Source organism: Pinus tabuliformis, chromosome 5_1 (genome assembly GCF_031772625.1).
Source record: "Pinus tabuliformis cultivar Carrire ecotype Pingquan chromosome 5_1, CPIR1, whole genome shotgun sequence".
NCBI classification, from domain to species: Eukaryota; Viridiplantae; Streptophyta; class Pinopsida; order Pinales; family Pinaceae; genus Pinus; species Pinus tabuliformis.
Window position 1 is genome coordinate 575,259,125 of NC_142305.1, and position 19,736 is coordinate 575,278,860.

The window sequence follows — 19,736 nt, forward strand, 5'->3', positions numbered from 1 at the left end:
GATCTCAACCACTGCATTTCTCAGCTTCCCTGTAAGGGAAAGGACCCTGCGATGATAACAAGAAAAAGCAGCAACTTGGCTCTCGCAGAAGCCATGAAGAAAAAATATAAGCTCGAGAAGAAAAGGAGGGGTTACGCTATCACCAGTATCAAGGATAAAGGGGTGTTTCTGGGAAAATTAGTGTCTTTTTGAATGACTAACCCTCTAGGTTTGGTAGCTAACCTAGAAACAACAGTCAAAGTAATTCAATATCTTTCCTATGAGTGACAGATAAGAAAGAGATTATGAGAGACCAACCTGTAACTTTCATTTGAATCCTCGCTTGATATACCTCTCCTTTGGCTGATCCCGTAACTCCCCCCCGTACTTAACACACTTGGAGAGTACTTTCACAGCTACAGAAACAAAGACTTATCAAAGCATAATGATCTATCACAGCATAAACATCATAGAATCATAAATATGATAAACAAATGAATGCATTTATAGTTAACACAAACAAATGGGAAAAATCTTGAAGAACTTTATTGATAACAAGGAGAATTATAATCCGTAAGTCTGATCTAGTGCCATCCTCCCATCTTCAAGCCTTCTTCACCTCATGAATCAGCAAGAACATGCCAACAATAACACAATACTTTCACCTCACTACTGAAACTAGCAGTACTTCCTTACAACTCAGAATAATTCAACCTTCTGATCTCTTGGATGAGAGATCCTTTTATAGATGTTTGCAGGAGGTTGAGTCATCAATGGGGATGATGAATGCCATTCTATTTTTAGGAATTAGTTCCATGAAAGAGGGGGATAGGAGGTGGTTTCCTGATTCCCTTGGTCATCCTTGGGTGAATTTATAAGGTCAAGTGGCACAGGAGAAGTTTTTAGAAGTTTCCATGAGCAACCAACTCTCAAACTCTCCTGGAATTTTGTCCTACCTCGCTCATCGAACCTACTAAAGGGCCAAACTTGTTGGAAATAATACTGAGAGGGGGGGTGAATCAGTATTATCTAATCAATAAAAAAATTTCATTTTCATACTCAGATTCATATATGCTACTTCAGTTAAGTATACCCGCATATATACACGACTATGTCTATTGCAACTAGCGTATAACCATTAAACTCATGATTCAGTTATGTGATATTCAATGGATGCATTAGAACATTATTAGCCATATTAACAGTCAACAATAGCAGTAAAACAGATAGATCAACACACATAAGCAACACACATGAACACCATGATATAAGGTGGAAAACCAATGTGGGTGAAAACCACCTGCTGCAATTCGTTTCTATCTTCCTTTATTAAGAAAGTTCTTTTACAATGTACTGGTGCAGTCCTTTACCAGCACATAGGCTACAACCTGTAGAAGGCTACAACCTTCTCTCGTTCTCCAGACTCTCCTGGAAGGGATCTCCAACCCCATTTTCTCTTGTACTAGCTAAGATACTAGTACGTAGGTGCCGGCCTACAATCTTCTCTCCTCCGGGTACCACGTTTCATACATTTTCAGACTGGATACTTCTAAATCACAACACATAATCTGAAAGGCCACGTTTCATCAAATTTTCATACTGGACCCATAACTATCATTGAAGGTCAAAACAATCACTACGAGCATCATCAATCTCTGAATCACTGAAACACTGAAACCCTGTCAATAACCAGAACACAGAGCAGAACTCTGCAATAACAATCAAAACCAACTGTACCATCAAAATCATGCATCAGAGTGCATACGCTACTTGGAAGTGTCGAACCTGCATGTATACGCAACTTCATCAAGATGAACCAACGTATATGTCATTAATCACTTATTCATAACTTTGCTGCACTTCCTGACTTCAGACATAACCAGATCATGACATATACAAAGATAATATATGTGATAGCACCCAGATCTAGTCCATCAGATCTCATAAATATGAGTCATTAGGATCCTGATCCAATATTAGTTCTCATCCATCAATACTGAAGCTAAACACAATCAGCCAAACAAGATATGCAGAATACTGACACCTTTAAACTGTCATCAGAACCCTTCAACAACCAGAACCACCTGTAACTTAAAATATCATATCTCAAAAGGTATACGCTACTACAATGAACTCAACCTGCGTACATACGCTCTTACACCAAAGCCAACCCGCGTACAGATCTATAAATATTCAATCATGACTTGCAGTGATTTCAAACTTAAGTTATACCAATTTCAGATCATTACATGGGTCAATATACAGATCTAGAATAAACATAATTAATCATATAGAGATAGTTCATTTCAAACCATTTGATCCCGATCTATCCTTAGATCTTGTTCTCCATCAACCGATGAGATCCCTCCTTAGCTCAGATCAAGCAATGCATAACCTGCGTACTGGATCTCATACTTCATCAGATATTCAAGACTTTCTCAATGCATTTTCCTAATGATCTTCCTCTCCTTTTATAGTCTTAGGCCTTGCTCAATCCCACGGACCAAAACCATAATAAAACAATACCATCGACCCAATACTTGGGATCAACACTTATGGGTGCAATACCACGGACCAAAACGATAAGTCTAAATACCACAGACCCAAAAATAAGCTTTCCGACATGTACGCACTTTTCCGTGCATGAAACTATGTGTATACCCCACTTGGTATATAGCGAACCTGCGTATACACGAATTGGTATATCACCCGATGCAATGAGTGCTAAGTGAACTATTCAAAAATCATGAGAAATTAGTCAGTTACGACTACCTCTCATGGAAATGGTCATACATTTGAATGACTTACTTAACGCAGTTGAATCCCAAAAAATGATATCTAATATAATGCACTGCGTAAATCCCCCATACTTAAATTGGTATATAGTGAACCTGCGTATATACCCTACTTGGTATATAGTGAACCTGCATATACGCAACTTGGTATATAGTGAACCTGCGTGTATACCCTACTTGGTATATAGTGAACCTGCGTATATACTCTTCTTTCTTCATTCTTTGTAGTCTGATCATCAATTCTTTGCTACTGACCTGTTGCACTCTAATCTGTCATCTATGTGATTTTCCATCAAGGACAACACTTGTCTCATAATGCCAACAATCTCCCCCTTTGGACTTGATGGCAAAGCTAACTTGTCACACTTAGAACTATCATCTGATTCCTTTGAGCTGTCCTCCATCAGTCACATCTGATATCTCTTCTGAAGATTCATCCAGTTATAAATAAGTGATATGTTCTTCTATGATAGGGTTGCCATCAAGTACAACACATGCATCATAATGCCAACAATCTCCCCCTTTGGACTTGATGGCAACAACACCAAATCACTCTCCCCCTTTGACATCAAGGGCAAAGGGTAAACCAAGATATTCTCTTTCCAAGATAAGCATTCCGCTGTTCATACTCCCCCTGAGTACCTGCTGAACTCTCTGAATGAGCTCCCCCTTTGTATATGCCAAGGTGTACCAATCTATCCATGCTCCCCTTGAGTACATGCTGAAGTCTCTGCTCTGCTGAGGTGTGTTGATCATGCTCTCCCTAACTGTAAGCAAGGTATGCAAAAAGACGTTCTACAACAAATAACATGACTCTATACATCATTAGTGACCTTCCTAGCACCAAAGACTTATACATACATCCATCTCCCAACCAGGTGGGGATATACCAAAATTTTACACATGATAATACAAGAGTATAACATCATTCATCCCAGGCATAGTGGGGAAACCAACATAGGTCGTTACATGACCTTGATAAAAATACATGACTGAAATATTTCAATATTCATCATATTACCAGATAGAGACACTCAATTACATCATGAGTCATGAGACCAGACATCTAAATAAGACCACGATAGTCATCAGCAGCTATACACAATGTATGATCTGTTCCATAAGCATCTAGACTAGCAATTATATTATTTCTGTTCTCCCTATGCATGAGAACTTGAACCAAAAGCTTCTAAGGTAATGCCAACACTGCATCATTAGAAGATTATCTGCTCCCCTGAACCTGTGCCAGATGGTCTCTGTCAGACCCATATCATACTATCTTCAATCAGAGTCTGCCCCTACTGATATCCTTCAAAACTCCATATACACGACTATATCTAAATAAACAGGCATATATACGGGGGTACTACTCATAGAACTCACGTAGAACCACTTCCAGATCAGCAACCTGTAAATGTCTTGTAGATTATAATTCATCAATCTATAACACAGTATGTCTGCATCAATTCATCCCTTTGAACAGAATTCAAAGTCATTCACATTATACATGTGTGAAACCACCATAGCCATTTCATCGACATCAAGATATACATGATCCAAGTATCATTACTTGGGAACATCTGCATCAATCATCAAATGTAAGAATCATCATATAGGTAAGAACTCATCATCATCATGTCACCAACAATGCAACTTTAAATAATTATCCATGTATCCAGCACTATGTATCTTGAGCTCAAGATCATTTGTCAAGGCTTCTTTATATCATCAACATCAACAATCCTCATCCACATGAGCACCAAGAACTATAGAAATCCTGCATCATAACTGTAATATATGATCTTTATGCATATGACGACAACAACATATGAGTGGCTCATCATCAAGTAAAGAAGATGTGAATTCAAGCTTTGTACTTCTCCTTATCCTTGTGAAGATCACCATGTAAGCATGCACCATCTAAGAATCAATCCACAAATATGATCTGAACATCAACTATGTAACCCCAAGAATCATATGAGATTTTATCATGGACAACTCATAACCACATCATAGCAAGATATATCATTTAGCCATATGAGCATCATTACCAAGGACTATTAAACATAATGCCAACAATGAATTATTAAAGGCATATGCTCCCCCTCAACCTGTGCAATCTGTTAGATCTGATCATGCATATATCAGTAATAAGAATCAAGACATCGTCATCATAAAGTTAGGATCAAAACACTTCTAGACATCTTACAAGTAACAAAACATTTCCACACATCATCAGCAGACTGTAACTATTAAACAATAGAGCAAATAATGGACTGATTCATATCAAATCCTTTTTCTGAGCCTGTCCCCACTGCTTTTCCTCAGACTGACATATACGCGACTTTGCAGTGTCTAACTCGCATATATACGCGACTTCCCTTTATGGAACTTGTGTATGAGAGTCAGGATACTGAAGTTTTATACTTTCAGCTCCCTCTGAGTCTGTTATGTCTGTGCTGTGCTGTATCTGAGTACATTGTGCTGTGCCACATCTTTCTAACTGTACTTCCTTCTTCTTCCATATCTTCAAGTGTGATGATGTTTTCTCCTTTTGGTGTGATGTTCGTCCTTTGTCCCTGCATTCCTTTGCTATATTTTCAAGCTTGTTACATGCATAACATCTTACATGTTTCATATTCCTCCTGTAGCAATCAACAGCTTTGTGACCAAACATATTGCAAGAAAAACATTATTCATTAAAGTACCTGGAATGTGATGATCTTTTTATGTGATGATCTTGAACCATTCTTCTTCTACATCTAGCTGCAACATGTCCAAGATTATGAAATTCATAACATTCAATAGTATTCATCTGAGTAAATGGCCGACTATTACTTCCATAGATAGGAGTAAAAGATTTTCTTTGAAGAATCTCTTTCCTTGATTGTTGACCTCTCATCTCTCTTATCTCCTTGTTGATCATTTTAGATTTCTCTTTAGAGTTCCTTGCCTCACCTTGTGAACTAGATTCACCTTCAACAGATTCATGAAAACCAAGACCAGTCTTGATAGCAGGAGACCTTTGACTACTAAGAATATCATCCAAGGCTTTAGTACTATCTTGAAATCGCAACAGTTTATCCTTTTCTTCTAATTTACCTCTCAAGATATTTACCTCAACTTGAAGTTGTTCTTCCTTTTCCAGACATTGTTTCTTCATGTTTTCTTCAGCATTTCTTTCCTCTTCCATTTGTTGCCTTAGTTTGAGAATCTCCTTTTCTTGTTCTTCATTCACATCGCGCTGCATTTGACGAATTCTAAAGGCACATTCCAGCTGAGATTTTAAGCTGATAACTTTGTTTTCCTGTTTTTCAATAGCTTGGAGTAGATCTTTATTCTACTTCTTTGTTTCTTCAAGTTCTTCCTTTAGTGAGAGGGTCGTAGCTTCAAGACTTTCATAATAACTGGATCGATCTCTGAGCTCCTTGATTGTTGTGTTCTTTTCAATGACTTCATTTCTTAGGGATGTTACTTCATCCTGCAACTTTTGATATTTGTCCTTGAATAACTCTAGTTGAGTCTTTAGTCTAGTAGCAGCTTCTTTGAAGGCACCATCCTTTATGTTCAAAAGTTCTTCTTGAGTTCTAATTTTGTTTGTCACACTTTTAACTTCTACCTCTATTTGATATCTTTCTTGTTCACCCATAAGAGCAAATTCAGTTGTTTCGCTATCACTTTCATCTTTTCCAAATGGATAGATAGCTGGAACATCAGAGGATAGCAAATTCATACCTGATAGTTCATCTTCATTCTGAAATGATTCTGAATCTAATTCTGAATCTGAAGAGCTTCTTATGCCTAATCCCCAATCGATTCTCCCACTGTCATAGTTCTTCTGAGATGTATTCTTCCACTTATGTGCTTTCTTCTTAAGCTTCTTTCCCATTGTTCCACGGATCTCCTTTAAGCGATCAAGCCTCTACCAAAGGACCTGCTCTGATACCAATTGTTGGAAATAATACTGAGAGGGGGGTGAATCAATATTATCTAATCAATAAAACTTTTTCATTTTCATACTCAGATTCATATACGCTACTTCAGTTAAGTATACCCGCGTATATATGCGACTGTGTCTATTGCAACTAGCGTATAACCATTAAACTCATGATTCAGTTATGTGATCTTCAATGGATGCATCAGAACATTATTAGCCATATTAACAGTCAATAGTAGCAGTAAAATAGATAGATCAACACACATAAGCAACACACATGAACACCATGATATAAGGTGGAAACCCAATGTGGGTGAAAACCACCTGCTGCAATTTGTTTCTATCTTCCTTTATTAAGAAACTTCTTTTACAATGTACTGGTGCAGTCCCTCACCAGCATGCAAGCCACAACCTGCAGAAGGCTACAACCTTCTCTCGTTCTCCAAACTCTCCTGGAAGGGAGCTCCAACCCCCTTTGCTCTTGTACTAGCTAAGATACTAGTACGTAGGCGCCGGCCTACAATCTTCTCTCCTCCGGGTACCACGTTTCATACATTTTCAGACTGGATACTCCTGAAGCACAACACATAATCTGAAAGGCCACGTTTCATCAAATTTTCATACTGGACCCATAACTATCATTGAAGCTCAAAACAATCACTACTAGAATCATCAATCTCTGAATCACTGAAACACTGAAACCGTGTTAATAACCAAAACACATAGCAGAACTCTGCAATAACAATCAGAACCAACTGTACCATCAAAACCATGCATCAGAGTGCATACACTACTTGGAAGTGCCGAACCTGTGTGTATACGTAACTTCATCAAGATGAACCAGCATATATGTCATTAATCACTTATTCATAACTTTGCTGCACTTCCTGACTTCAGACATAACCAGATCATGACATATACAAAGATAATATATGTGATAGCACCCAGATCTAGTCCATCAGATCTCATAAATATGAGTCATTATGATCCTGATCCAATATTAGTTCTCATCCATCAATACTGAAGCTAAACACAATCAGCCAAACAAGATATGCAGAATACTAACACCTTTAAACTATCATCAGAACCCTTCAACAACTAGAACCACCTGTAACTTCAAATATCATAGCTCAAAAGGTATACGCTACTACAATGAACTCAACCTGCATACATACGCTCTTACACCAAAGCCAACCTGCGTACAGATCTATAAATATTCAATCATGACTTGCAACGATTTCAAACTTAAGTTATACCCAGTTCAGATCATTACATGTGTCAGTATACAGATCTAGAATAAACATAATTAATCATATAGAGATAGTTCATTTCAAACCATTTGATCCTGATCTATCCTTAGATCTTGTTCTCCATCAACCGCTGAGATCCCTCCTTAGCTCAGATCAAGCAATGCATAACCTGCATACTGAATCTCATACTTCATCATATATTCAAGACTTTCTCAATGCATTTTCCTAATGATCTTCCTCTGCTTTTATAGTCTTAGACCTTGCTCAATACCATGGACCAAAACCATAAGTCTAAATACCACGGACCCAAAAATAAGCTTTCCGACATGTACGCACTTTTCCGTGCATGAAACTGCGTGTATACCCCACTTGGTATATAGCGAACCTGCGTATACGTGACTTGGTATATAGTAAACCTGCGTATATACCCTACTTGGTATATAGTGAACCTGCGTATACGTGACTTGGTATATAGTGAACCTGCATGTATACCCTACTTGGTATATAGTGAACCTGCGTATATACTCTTCTTTCTTCATTCTTTGTAGTCTGATCATCAATTCTTTGCTACTCACCTGCTGCACTCTAATGTGTCATCTGTTTGATTTGCCATCAAGGAAAACACTTGTCTCATAATGCCAACAATTGTTGGAAATAATACTGAGAGGGGGGGGTGAATCAGTATTATCAAGCCAAATATTCCCTTTTTCAAATTCAGATGATATACGCTACTTCAGTTAATTAAAACTGCGTATATACGCAACTATGTCTAAATAAAACCACGTATACAATGCAAATTCATAATTTACTTTATCTGTCAGATGATGATTGTTAATCTATGTATCAGAATCCATTAAACAGTAACCAGGAACAACTAAAACAGAGCAGAAGACAATCACACACAAGAACACAAGATATAAGGTGGAAACCCAATGTGGGTGAAACCCACCTGCTGCAATTCGTCTCTATCTTCTTTTAATTAGAATTTTCTTCTTTTTACAATTGTACTGGTGCAATCCTTTACCAGTACGCAGGCTGCAACCTGCAGAGAGCTACAACTCTCTCTCATTCTCCAGCTTTCCTGGAAGGGAGCTCCAACCCCCTTAGTTCTTGTACTAGCTTGAGATACTAGTATGCAGGGTTCTACCTGCAGAAGACTGCAACCTTCTCTTTGCTTTCAGGGACCTCGTTTCATTAATTTTCAGACTGGATCCACAGATAGCATCAATCAAACATTAAGAATTTCTGCATCAACCGAACTCCTTTTCACCAATCAAAAACTGAATCAAATAAACACTTCTACGTCCGTTGTACCCAGAACACAGTAACTGTAATCAAACACCAATTCTGAACCCTGAACACTGCAGCAATAAAACAAAAGCAACTAGAACATAAATCAAGATATGTACGCTACTTCAGTATTCAGCAACCTGCGTGTATACGCTTCTGTACCACAACTAGCCTACGTATACGCTTCTTTCATTCACAGAAAAAGCGTGTATATGCACCTGCACTTCACTGAACCTGCGTACAGATCTATAAAGGATAATTCATTCTTTTAAACATTCAGTCATTAGTTAACCCAGATTATCAAATTTATAGATCAAGAGTGCGCCACATATAACAGATCAAAATCATATAGAAATATCAATGTTCAAGCCTTGTGATTTTGATCCATCAATAGACCTTATCCTTCTTGTGCTCAGGTTCCTCCTTCATTCAGATATAGATCTGCACCATAACCCAATCACCAGTATTCCAGATCTAGCACAATATCAGATATTCAATAAACTAAATGGTATCTTGCCACATGATCTCCTTCCTCTTTTATGGTTTTAGGCCTTCCACAATACCACGGTCCAAAACCATAATAAACAATACCAAGGGCCCAATACCTGGGGTCAACACTTCTAACGAGATACCATGGCCCAAAACCATAGGTTCAAATTCCAAGGACTAATGACCAGGGACCAAAAAATAAGTTTCCCACCATGTACCCGCTTTTATGTGCGTGAAAGTGCATGTATATGCATACGCAACTTTTGAACATCTAACCCGCGTGTATACGCATCTTCGGCAAGGTGAACCTGCGTATACAAGATTTCCTTCATCCTGAGAGCCTGAACTGAGATCTGTCACCAAAGTGAGTTGCCATCAAGGACAACACCTGTACCATAGCACCACACCTATGCCATAATGCCAACAAACTCCCCCTTTGGACTTGATGGCAACCCAAGATCCTCATTCTCCCCCTTTGTCATCAAGGGCAAAGGGTTGTGCTCCCCCTGAGTACATGCTGATATCTCTACTCTACTGTGCTGAACATGCTCCCCCTGACTGTAGGCAAGATCTGCAAAAAGATGTTCTGTAAAAAGAATCATGACTTACATATCATAAATGACCTTCCTATCACCAAAGGACTCGATACATACATCCATCACCCAACCAAGTGGGGATACATCAGAAATTTACATATGATAACCAATTACATTGCATCAATCATCCCAGGCATAGTGGGGAAACCAACATAGGCCGTTACATGATCTTGATAAAGAGAAGATATACATGACATAGAGACGAAATATCAAGGCTATGAAAATCACCAATAACTACTATCAGCAACATCTGACAATAGCAGCAACCATGTTCTCCTTCTGTTCTCCTTTTGTAGCTGATCCACCTGAACCAAATAGCTTGAGTACTTGAACCAAGAGCTTCTAAGGTAATGCCAACAATGCATTATTAGAAGATTATCTGCTCCCCCTGAACCTGTATCAGATCAACTCTGACAGACCCATATCAGACTCTCTCCAACCAGAGTCTGTCCCTGCTGATTTCCTTCAGAAATTCCATATACGCGACTGCAACTGCATAAATCAGCGTATGTACGCGGATACCCCTCATCCAACTCGTGTACACCATCTTTTCTCTGAAACAGACAAGCTTCAACAGCAGGATGAAGCATCAACTACTCCCAGCTTCTGTCTGAGATATTCAAAAGTTTCCTTGGGCAGTGGTTTGGTGAGTATATCAGCAAATTGCTCCTTAGAAGGAACATACTCCAACTTGACTTTTTGCTCAAGCACTTGTTCCCGAAGAAAGTGATATTTGATAGGTACGTGCTTGGTCTTTGAATGCATGACAGGATTCTTTGAAATGCTTATTGCACTCGTATTATCACATAAGATAGAGACAGGAGGAGTACAAGTGATTTGAAAATCCTGCAAGGTTTGCATCATCCAAAGAAGTTGAGTGCAACAAGATGCAACATCCACATATTCCGCTTCAGCTGTAGATAAAGCAATCGAACTCTGTTTCTTGCTGAACCAAGATACTAATCTGGAACCCATAAAGAATGCACCACCACTTGTGCTCTTCCTGTCATCCACGCTTCCGGCCCAATCTGCATCTGTGTAAGCATGATGTGTGAGATCTGTATCTCTAGGATACCATAAGCCATAGTTTTGAGTTCCTTGAAGGTACTTGAAGATTCTCTTGACTGCCTGAAGATGAGTTTCCTTTGGATTTTCCTGAAATCTTCCAACTATTCTCACTGCATGCATGATGTCTGGTCGGATACCTGTCAAATAAAGTAGACTTCCAATAATAGATCTATAGGTTGGTTGATGCACTGCTGCTGATTCATCATTTGCACTGAGGCTGCATCCTGTAACCATGGGGGTACATACTGGTTTCGAATCTTCCATGCCATACTTATTCAAAATCTGCTTGAGGTACTTGGTTTGAGACAAGAAGATTTCGCCTTCATTTTGTTGGATATGCAATCCAAGAAAGTATGTCAGTTCTCCAAGCAAGGACATTTCGAATTCTTTCTGCATCACCAAGGCAAAGCTTTGACTCATAGCTTCTTCATTGCCTCCAAAGATAATATCATCTACATACACAACAAGTATTAGCAATTTGTTATTTTCAATTTTTATATAGAGATTGCTATCTGCTGATCCTTTTGAAAAACCTTGTTGATGAAGGTATTTATCCAAAAAATAGTACCAAGCCCTTGGAGCTTAGTTAAGCCCATAGAGAGCCTTTTTAAGTTTGCATACAAGATTTTGATCATTCCCAAGGATGAAACCATCTGGTTGCTCGATGTATACTTCTTCTTCTAAGTCTCCATTTAGAAAGGCTGACTTCACGTCCATTTGAAATACCTTGAACTTCTAAAATCTTGAGAGAGCAAGGAACATTCGGATGGCTTCAAGTCTAGCAATGGGAGCAAAAGTTTCTTCAAAGTCTATTCCTTCTTGTTGAGCATACCCTTTACAAACAAGCCTGACCTTGTTTCTAATAACTTCCCCATTTTCATTCAACTTGTTCTTGAAGATCCATTTTGTCCCTATGGCATTCTTATCTTTTGGTCTAGGGACCAACTCCCAAGTGTTATTCTTTTCGATCTCCTCAAGTTCTTCATCCATTGCCTTGACCCAACATTCATCTTTGCATGCCTCTCTTACATTTTGTGGTTCAGTGGAGGAGAGTAATGCCAAATAGCTTGAGGCTTCTGCAATTGTTCTTCTTGTTTGTATGCCAGCCTCTTTTTGCCCCAAGATTTGAGATTCTGGATGATTCTTCTGAACATACCTGGATGGAGTCTTCTCTTCTATCTTTATCTGCTCCTCTGGTGCCTCTTGAGGTTCTTCTTCATCATCATCAATCTGATTTGGAGAGTAGTATTCATCCTCTTCGATATCTTCATGATTTACTTGCCTAGGAATGTATCCTTTTTCATCAACCACTACATCAATGTTTTCAACAATTCTTCCAAGTCTTTTATTGTAACACTTATATGCTTTGCTGTGGGGAGAATAACCAAGGAGAATGCCTTCATCTGCTCTAGGTTCAATTTTTCCAAGCTGCTCATCAGCATTCTTAATATAGCATTTGCTCCCAAAAATTTTGAAATGCTTTACCGAAGGAGTCTCACCATACCAGAGCTCATCAGGAGTTTGAGTGTTGTTCACTCGAACATTTGTTTTGTTGAGAATAACAACCGCAACATATGCAGCTTCACCCCAAAAGGTTGCGGGAGTTCCAGACTCATCAAGCATAGCATGAGCCATTTGTTGGATTGTTCTGTTCATCCTTTCCACCACTCCATTTTGCTGAGGAGTCCTAGCTGTAGATAATTCCCTTCTTATTCCATGTTCTTCACAGAAATCGAAAAATTAGTTTGAGGTAAACTCCCCACCTCTGTCGGACCTGAGGCACTTAATTTTGTAATCTCATTCATTTTCAGCCAAGGCTTTGAAGGATTGAATTTTTCGAATGCTTCGTCTTTGTGCTTCATAAGTCCTAACCAAACAAACCTAGAGAAGTCGTCAATGAATAATATAAGGTATTTTTCTCCTCGAGGTGACCTTGTCCTAAATGGACCACATACATCTGTATGGACTAGCTCAAGAGGCCTGCTAGCTGATCCTTCCTTCTCAGGAAAGTTAGTTTTGGCTTGCTTACCAAACTGACATGATTTGCACATGGTGTTGTCTGGAATTTTGATATCTAGAAGACCACGAACTGCCTGGTACTTGCATGCTTTCCTTATTTGTGAAAAGCTTAGATGCCCCAACCTCTGGTGCCATAACCAGTGTTCATCATCCTTGCTCAAATAGCATTGTTGTTGTCCTTCTTCAAATATGTATAGATTATTTGGAGTTCTCCTGCCTTTGATCATTGTTTTTCCTGTATCAAGATCATGAACACTACATCAATTTGATCGAAATACTACCTTGGTTCCTTGATCGCACATCTAACTAACACTCAGTAGATTATGCTTCAAGCCATCAACATACAAAACATTTCCAACCTTGACCTTTTCTTTCAACTGAGCAATGCCTTTTCCTTTTATGGCTGCAGGGGTATCGTTTCCAAAAGAAACCTTCTTTCCCTTTTCTAATGTAGTATATGATTCAAGTTTTTCTTTATCACCTGTCATATGCTTCAAACATCCACTGTCGATATACCATAGATTTTCCTGTCCTTCTGCATAAAAGGTATCCCACATCTTTCTGGTTGTGGTTCCTTCATTCTCCATGTTCTGGCACTTTAGGTTTGTTCCTTCTGAGTTGTCTTCAAAAACCTGCTCCTCATTCAGAATCTTCATGACCAAAGTTATTACAAATGAACATTCAACTTCATTTTCAAGGGCTGAAAAGTTGTTATAAGTCCTTTTCATGATCCCAGCCATATTCCTTTGTTTTTGAGCTTCTCTAGTCATGATTGTCTTATAGGCAACACATTGGGTTTCTTTGTGACCAAAGTTATGGCAAGAGAAGCATTGGCCATTGAAGAAACTACTGCGATTATCAAATCTATCATCCAACCGATTGTAGTTTCTACTGACATCCATTCTTGAGGCAAATTGGGAAGATTTTACCTGTGGCTGATTGTAGCTTCTATTTGTCTTTAAGGTAGCTTGCCCCCGATTTTCTTGATAGTATTTGTTCATTCTTGAGGTAAAATGTCCCTGATTTACCTTATGATTTCTATTATGCCTTTGCCAAGAAGGATAAGGCTACAACCTTCTCTTGTTCTCCAGACTCTCCTGGAAGGGAGCTCCAACCACCTTTGCTCTTGTACTAGCAAAGATACTAGTACGTAGGCACCGGCCTACAATCTTCTCTCCTCTGGGTACCACGTTTCATACATTTTCAGACTAGATACTCCTGAAGCACAACACATAATCTGAAAGGCCACATTTCATCAAATTTTCATACTGGACCCATAACTATCATTGAAGCTCAAAACAATCACTACTAGCATCATCAATCTCTGAATCACTGAAACACTAAAACCCTGTCAATAACCAGAACACAGAGCAGAACTCTGCAATAACAATTAGAACCAACTATACCATCAAAATCATGCATCGGAGTGCATACGCTACTTGGAAGTGCCGAACCTGCATGTATAAGTAACTTCATCAAGATGAACTAGCATATATGTCATTAATCACTTATTCATAACTTTGCTGTACTTCCTGACTTCAGACATAACCAGATCATGACATATACAAAGATAATATATGTGATAGCACCCAGATCTAGTCCATCAGATCTCATAAATATTAGTCATTATGATCCTGATCCAATATTAGTTCTCATCCATCAATACTGAAGCTAAACAAAATCAGCCAAACAAGATATGCAGAATACTGACACCTTTAAACTATCATCAGAACCCTTCAACAACCAGAACCACCTGTAACTTCAAATATCATAGCTCAAAAGGTATACGCTACTACAATGAACTCAACCTGTGTACGTACGCTCTTACACCAAAGCTAACCCACGTACAGATCTATAAATATTCAATCATGACTTGCAACAATTTCAAACTTAAGTTATACCCAGTTCAGATCATTACATGCATCAGTATACAGATCTAGAATAAACATAATTAATCATATAGAGATAGTTCATTTCAAACCATTTGATCCCGATCTATCCTTAGATCTTGTTCTCCATCAACCGCTGAGATCCCTCCTTAGCTCAAATCAAGCAATGCATAACCTGCATACTAGATCTCATACTTCATCATATATTCAAGACTTTCTCAATGCATTTTCCTAATGATCTTCCTCTCCTTTTATAGTCTTAGGCCTTGCTCAATACCACAGACCAAAACCATAATAAAACAATACCATCGACCCAATACTTGGGATCAACACTTATGGGTGCAATACCATGGACCAAAACCATAAGTCTAAATACCACGGACCCAAAAATAAGCTTTCCTACATGTACGCGCCTTTCCGTGCATGAAACTGCGTGTATACCCCACTTGGTATATAGCGAACTTGCGTATACGCGACTTGGTATATAGTGAACCTGCGTATATACCCTACTTGGTATATAGTGAACCTGCGTATACGCGACTTGGTATATAGTGAACCTGCGTGTATACCCTACTTGGTATATAGTGAACCTGCGTATATACTCTTCTTTCTTCATTCTTTGTAGTCTGGTCATCAATTCCTTGCTACTGACCTGCTGCACTCTAATATGTCATCTGTGTGATTTGCCATCAAGGACAACACTTGTCTCATAATTCCAACAATCTCCCCCTTTGGACTTGATGGCAAAGCTAACTTGTCACACTTAGAACTATCATCTGATTCCTTTGAGTTGTCCTCCATCAGTCACATCTGATATCTCTTCTGAAGATTCATCCAGTTATAAATAAGTGAGATGTTCTTCTATGAGAGGGTTTCCATCAAGTACAACACATGCATCATAATGCCAACAATCTCCCCCTTTGGACTTGATGGCAACAACACCAAATCACTCTCCCCCTTTGACATCAAGGGCAAAGGGCGAACCAAGATATTCTCTTTCCAAGATAAGCATTCCGTTGTTCATACTCCCCCTGAGTACCTGCTGAACTCTCTGAATGAGCTCCCCCTTTGTATATGCCAAGGTGTACCAATCTGTCCATGCTCCCCTTGAGTACATGCTGAAGTCTCTGCTCTGCTGAAGTGTGCTGATCATGCTCTCCCTGACTGTAAGCAAGGTCTGCAAAAAGATGTTCTACAAGAAAGAACATGACTCTATACATCATTAGTGACCTTCCTAGCACCAAAGACTTATACATACATCCATCTCCCAACCAAGTGGGGATATACCAAAATTTTACACATGATAATACAAGAGTATAACATCATTCATCCCAGGCATAGTGGGGAAACCAACATAGGCCGTTACATGACCTTGATAAAAATACATGACTGAAATATTTCAATATTCATCATATGACCAGATAGAGACACTCAATTACATCATGAGTCATGAGACCAGACATCTAAATAAGACCACGATAGTCATCAGCAGCTATACACAATGTATGATCTGTTCCATAAGCATCTAGACCAGCAATTATATTCTCTTTCTGTTCTCCCTCTGCATGAGAACTTGAACCAAAAGCTTCTAAGGTAATGCCAACACTGCATCATTAGAAGATTATCTGCTCCCCTGAACCTGTGCCAGATGGTCTCTGTCAGACCCATATCATACTATCTTCAATCAGAGTCTGCCCCTACTGATATCCTTCAAAACTCCATATACGCGACTATATCTGAATAAACAGGCGTATATACGCGGATACTACTCATAGAACTCGCGTACAACCACTTCCAGATCAGCAACCTGTAAATGTCTTGTAGAGTATAATTCATCAATCTATAACATAGTATGTCTGCATCAATTCATCCCTTTGAACAGAATTCAGAGTCATTCACATTATATCATGTGTGAAACCACCATAGCCATTTCATCGACATCAAGATCTACATGATCCAAGTATCATTACTTGGGAACATCTGCATCAATCATCAAATGTAAGAATCATCATATAGGTAAGAACTCATCATCATCATGTCACCAACAATGCAACTTTGAATAATTATCCATGTATCCAGCACTATGTATCTTGAGCTCAAGATCATTTGTCAAGGCTTCTTTATATCATCAACATCAACAATCCTCATCCACATGAGCACCAAGAACTATAGAAATCCTGCATCATAACTGTAATATATGATCTTTATGCATATGATGACAACAGCATATGAGTGGCTCATCATCAAGTAAAGAAGATGTGAATTCAAGATTTGTACTTCTCCTTATCCTTGTGAAGATCACCATGTAAGCATGCACCATCTAAGAATCAATCCACAAATATGATCTGAACATCAACTATGTAACCCCAAGAATCATATGAGATTTTATCATGGACAACTCATAACCACATCATAGCAAGATATATCATTTAGCCATATGAGCATCATTACCAAGGACTATTAAACATAATGCCAACAATGAATTATTAAAGGCATATGATCCCCCTCAACTTGTGCCATCTGTTAGATCTGATCATGCACATATCAGTAATAACCATCAAGACATCATCATCATAAAGTTAGGATCAAAACACTTCTAGACATCTTACAAGTATCAAAACATTTCCACACATCATCAGCAGACTGTAACTATTAACCAATAGAGCAAATAATGGACTGAATCATATCAAATCCTTTTTTTGAGCCTGTCCCCACTGCTTTTACTCAGACTGACATATACGCGACTTTGCAGTGTCTAACTCGCGTATATACACGAATTCCCTTTATGGAACTTGCGTATGAGATTCAGGATACTGAAGTTTTATACTTTTAGCTCCCTTTGAGTCTATTATGTCTGTGTTGTGCTGTATCTGAGTACATTTTGTTGTGCCACATCTTTCTGATTGTACTTCCTCCTTCTTCCATACCTTCAAGTGTGATGATGTTTTCTCCTTTCAGTGTGATGTCCGTCCTTTGTTCCTGCATTCCTTTGCTATATGTCCAAGCTTGTTACATGCATAACATCTTACATGTTTCATATTCCTCCTGTAGCAATCAGCAGCTTTGTGACCAAACATATTGCAAGAAAAACAATATCCATTAAAGTACCTGGAATGTGATGATCTTTTTATGTGATGATATTGAACCATTCTTCTTCTACATCTAGCTGCAACATGTCCAAGATTATGACATTCATAACATTCAATATTATTCATTTAAGTAAATGGCCGACTATTACTTCCATAGATAGGAGTAAAAGATTTTCTTTGAAGAATCTCTTTCCTTGATTGTTGACCTCTCATCTCTCTTATCTCCTTGTTGATCATTTTAGATTTCTCTTTAGAGTTCCTTGCCTCACCTTGTGAACTAGATTCACCTTCAACAGATTCATGAAAACCAAGACCCGTCTTGATAGCACGAGACCTTTGACTACTAAGAATATCATCCAAGGCTTTAGTACTATCTTGAAATCGCAACAGTTTATCCTTTTCTTCTAATTTACCTCTCAAGATATTTACCTCAACTTGAAGTTGTTCTTCCTTTTCGAGACATTGTTTCTTCATGTTTTCTTTAGCATTTCTTTCCTCTTCCATTTGTTGCCTTAGTTTGAGAATCTCCTTTTCTTGTTCTTCATTCACATCGCGCTGCATTTGACGAATTCTGAAGGCACATTCCAACTGAGATTTTAAGCTGATAACTTCGTTTTCCTGTTTTTCAATAGCTTGGAGTAGATCTTTATTCTGCTTCTTTGTTTCTTCAAGTTCTTCCTTTAGCGAGAGGGTCGTAGCTTCAAGACTTTCATAATAACTGGATCGATCTCTGAGCTCCTTGATTGTTGTGTTCTTTTCAATGACTTCATTTCTTAGGGATGTTACTTCATCCTGCAACTTTTGATATTTGTCCTTGAATAACTCTAGTTGAGTCTTTAGTCTAGTAGCAGCTTCTTTGAAGGCACCATCCTTTATGTTCAAAAGTTCTTCTTGAGTTCTAATTTTGTTTGTCAGACTTTTAACTTCTGCCTCTATTTGATATCTTTCTTGTTCACCCATAAGTGCAAATTCAGTTGTTTCGCTATCACTTTCATCTTTTCCAAATGGATAGATAGCTGGAACATCAGAGGATAGCAAATTCATACCTGATAGTTCATCTTCATTCTGAAATGATTCTGAATCTGAAGAGCTTCTTATGCCTAATCCCCAATCAATTCTCCCACTTTCATAGTTCTTCTGATATGTCTTATTCCACTTATGTGCTTTCTTCTTAAGCTTCTTTCCCATTGTTCCACGGATCTCCTTTAAGCGATCAAGCCTCTACCAAAGGACCTGCTCTGATACCAATTGTTGGAAATAATACTGAGAAGGGGGGTGAATCAGTATTATCTAATCAATAAAACTTTTTCATTTTCATACTCAGATTCATATATG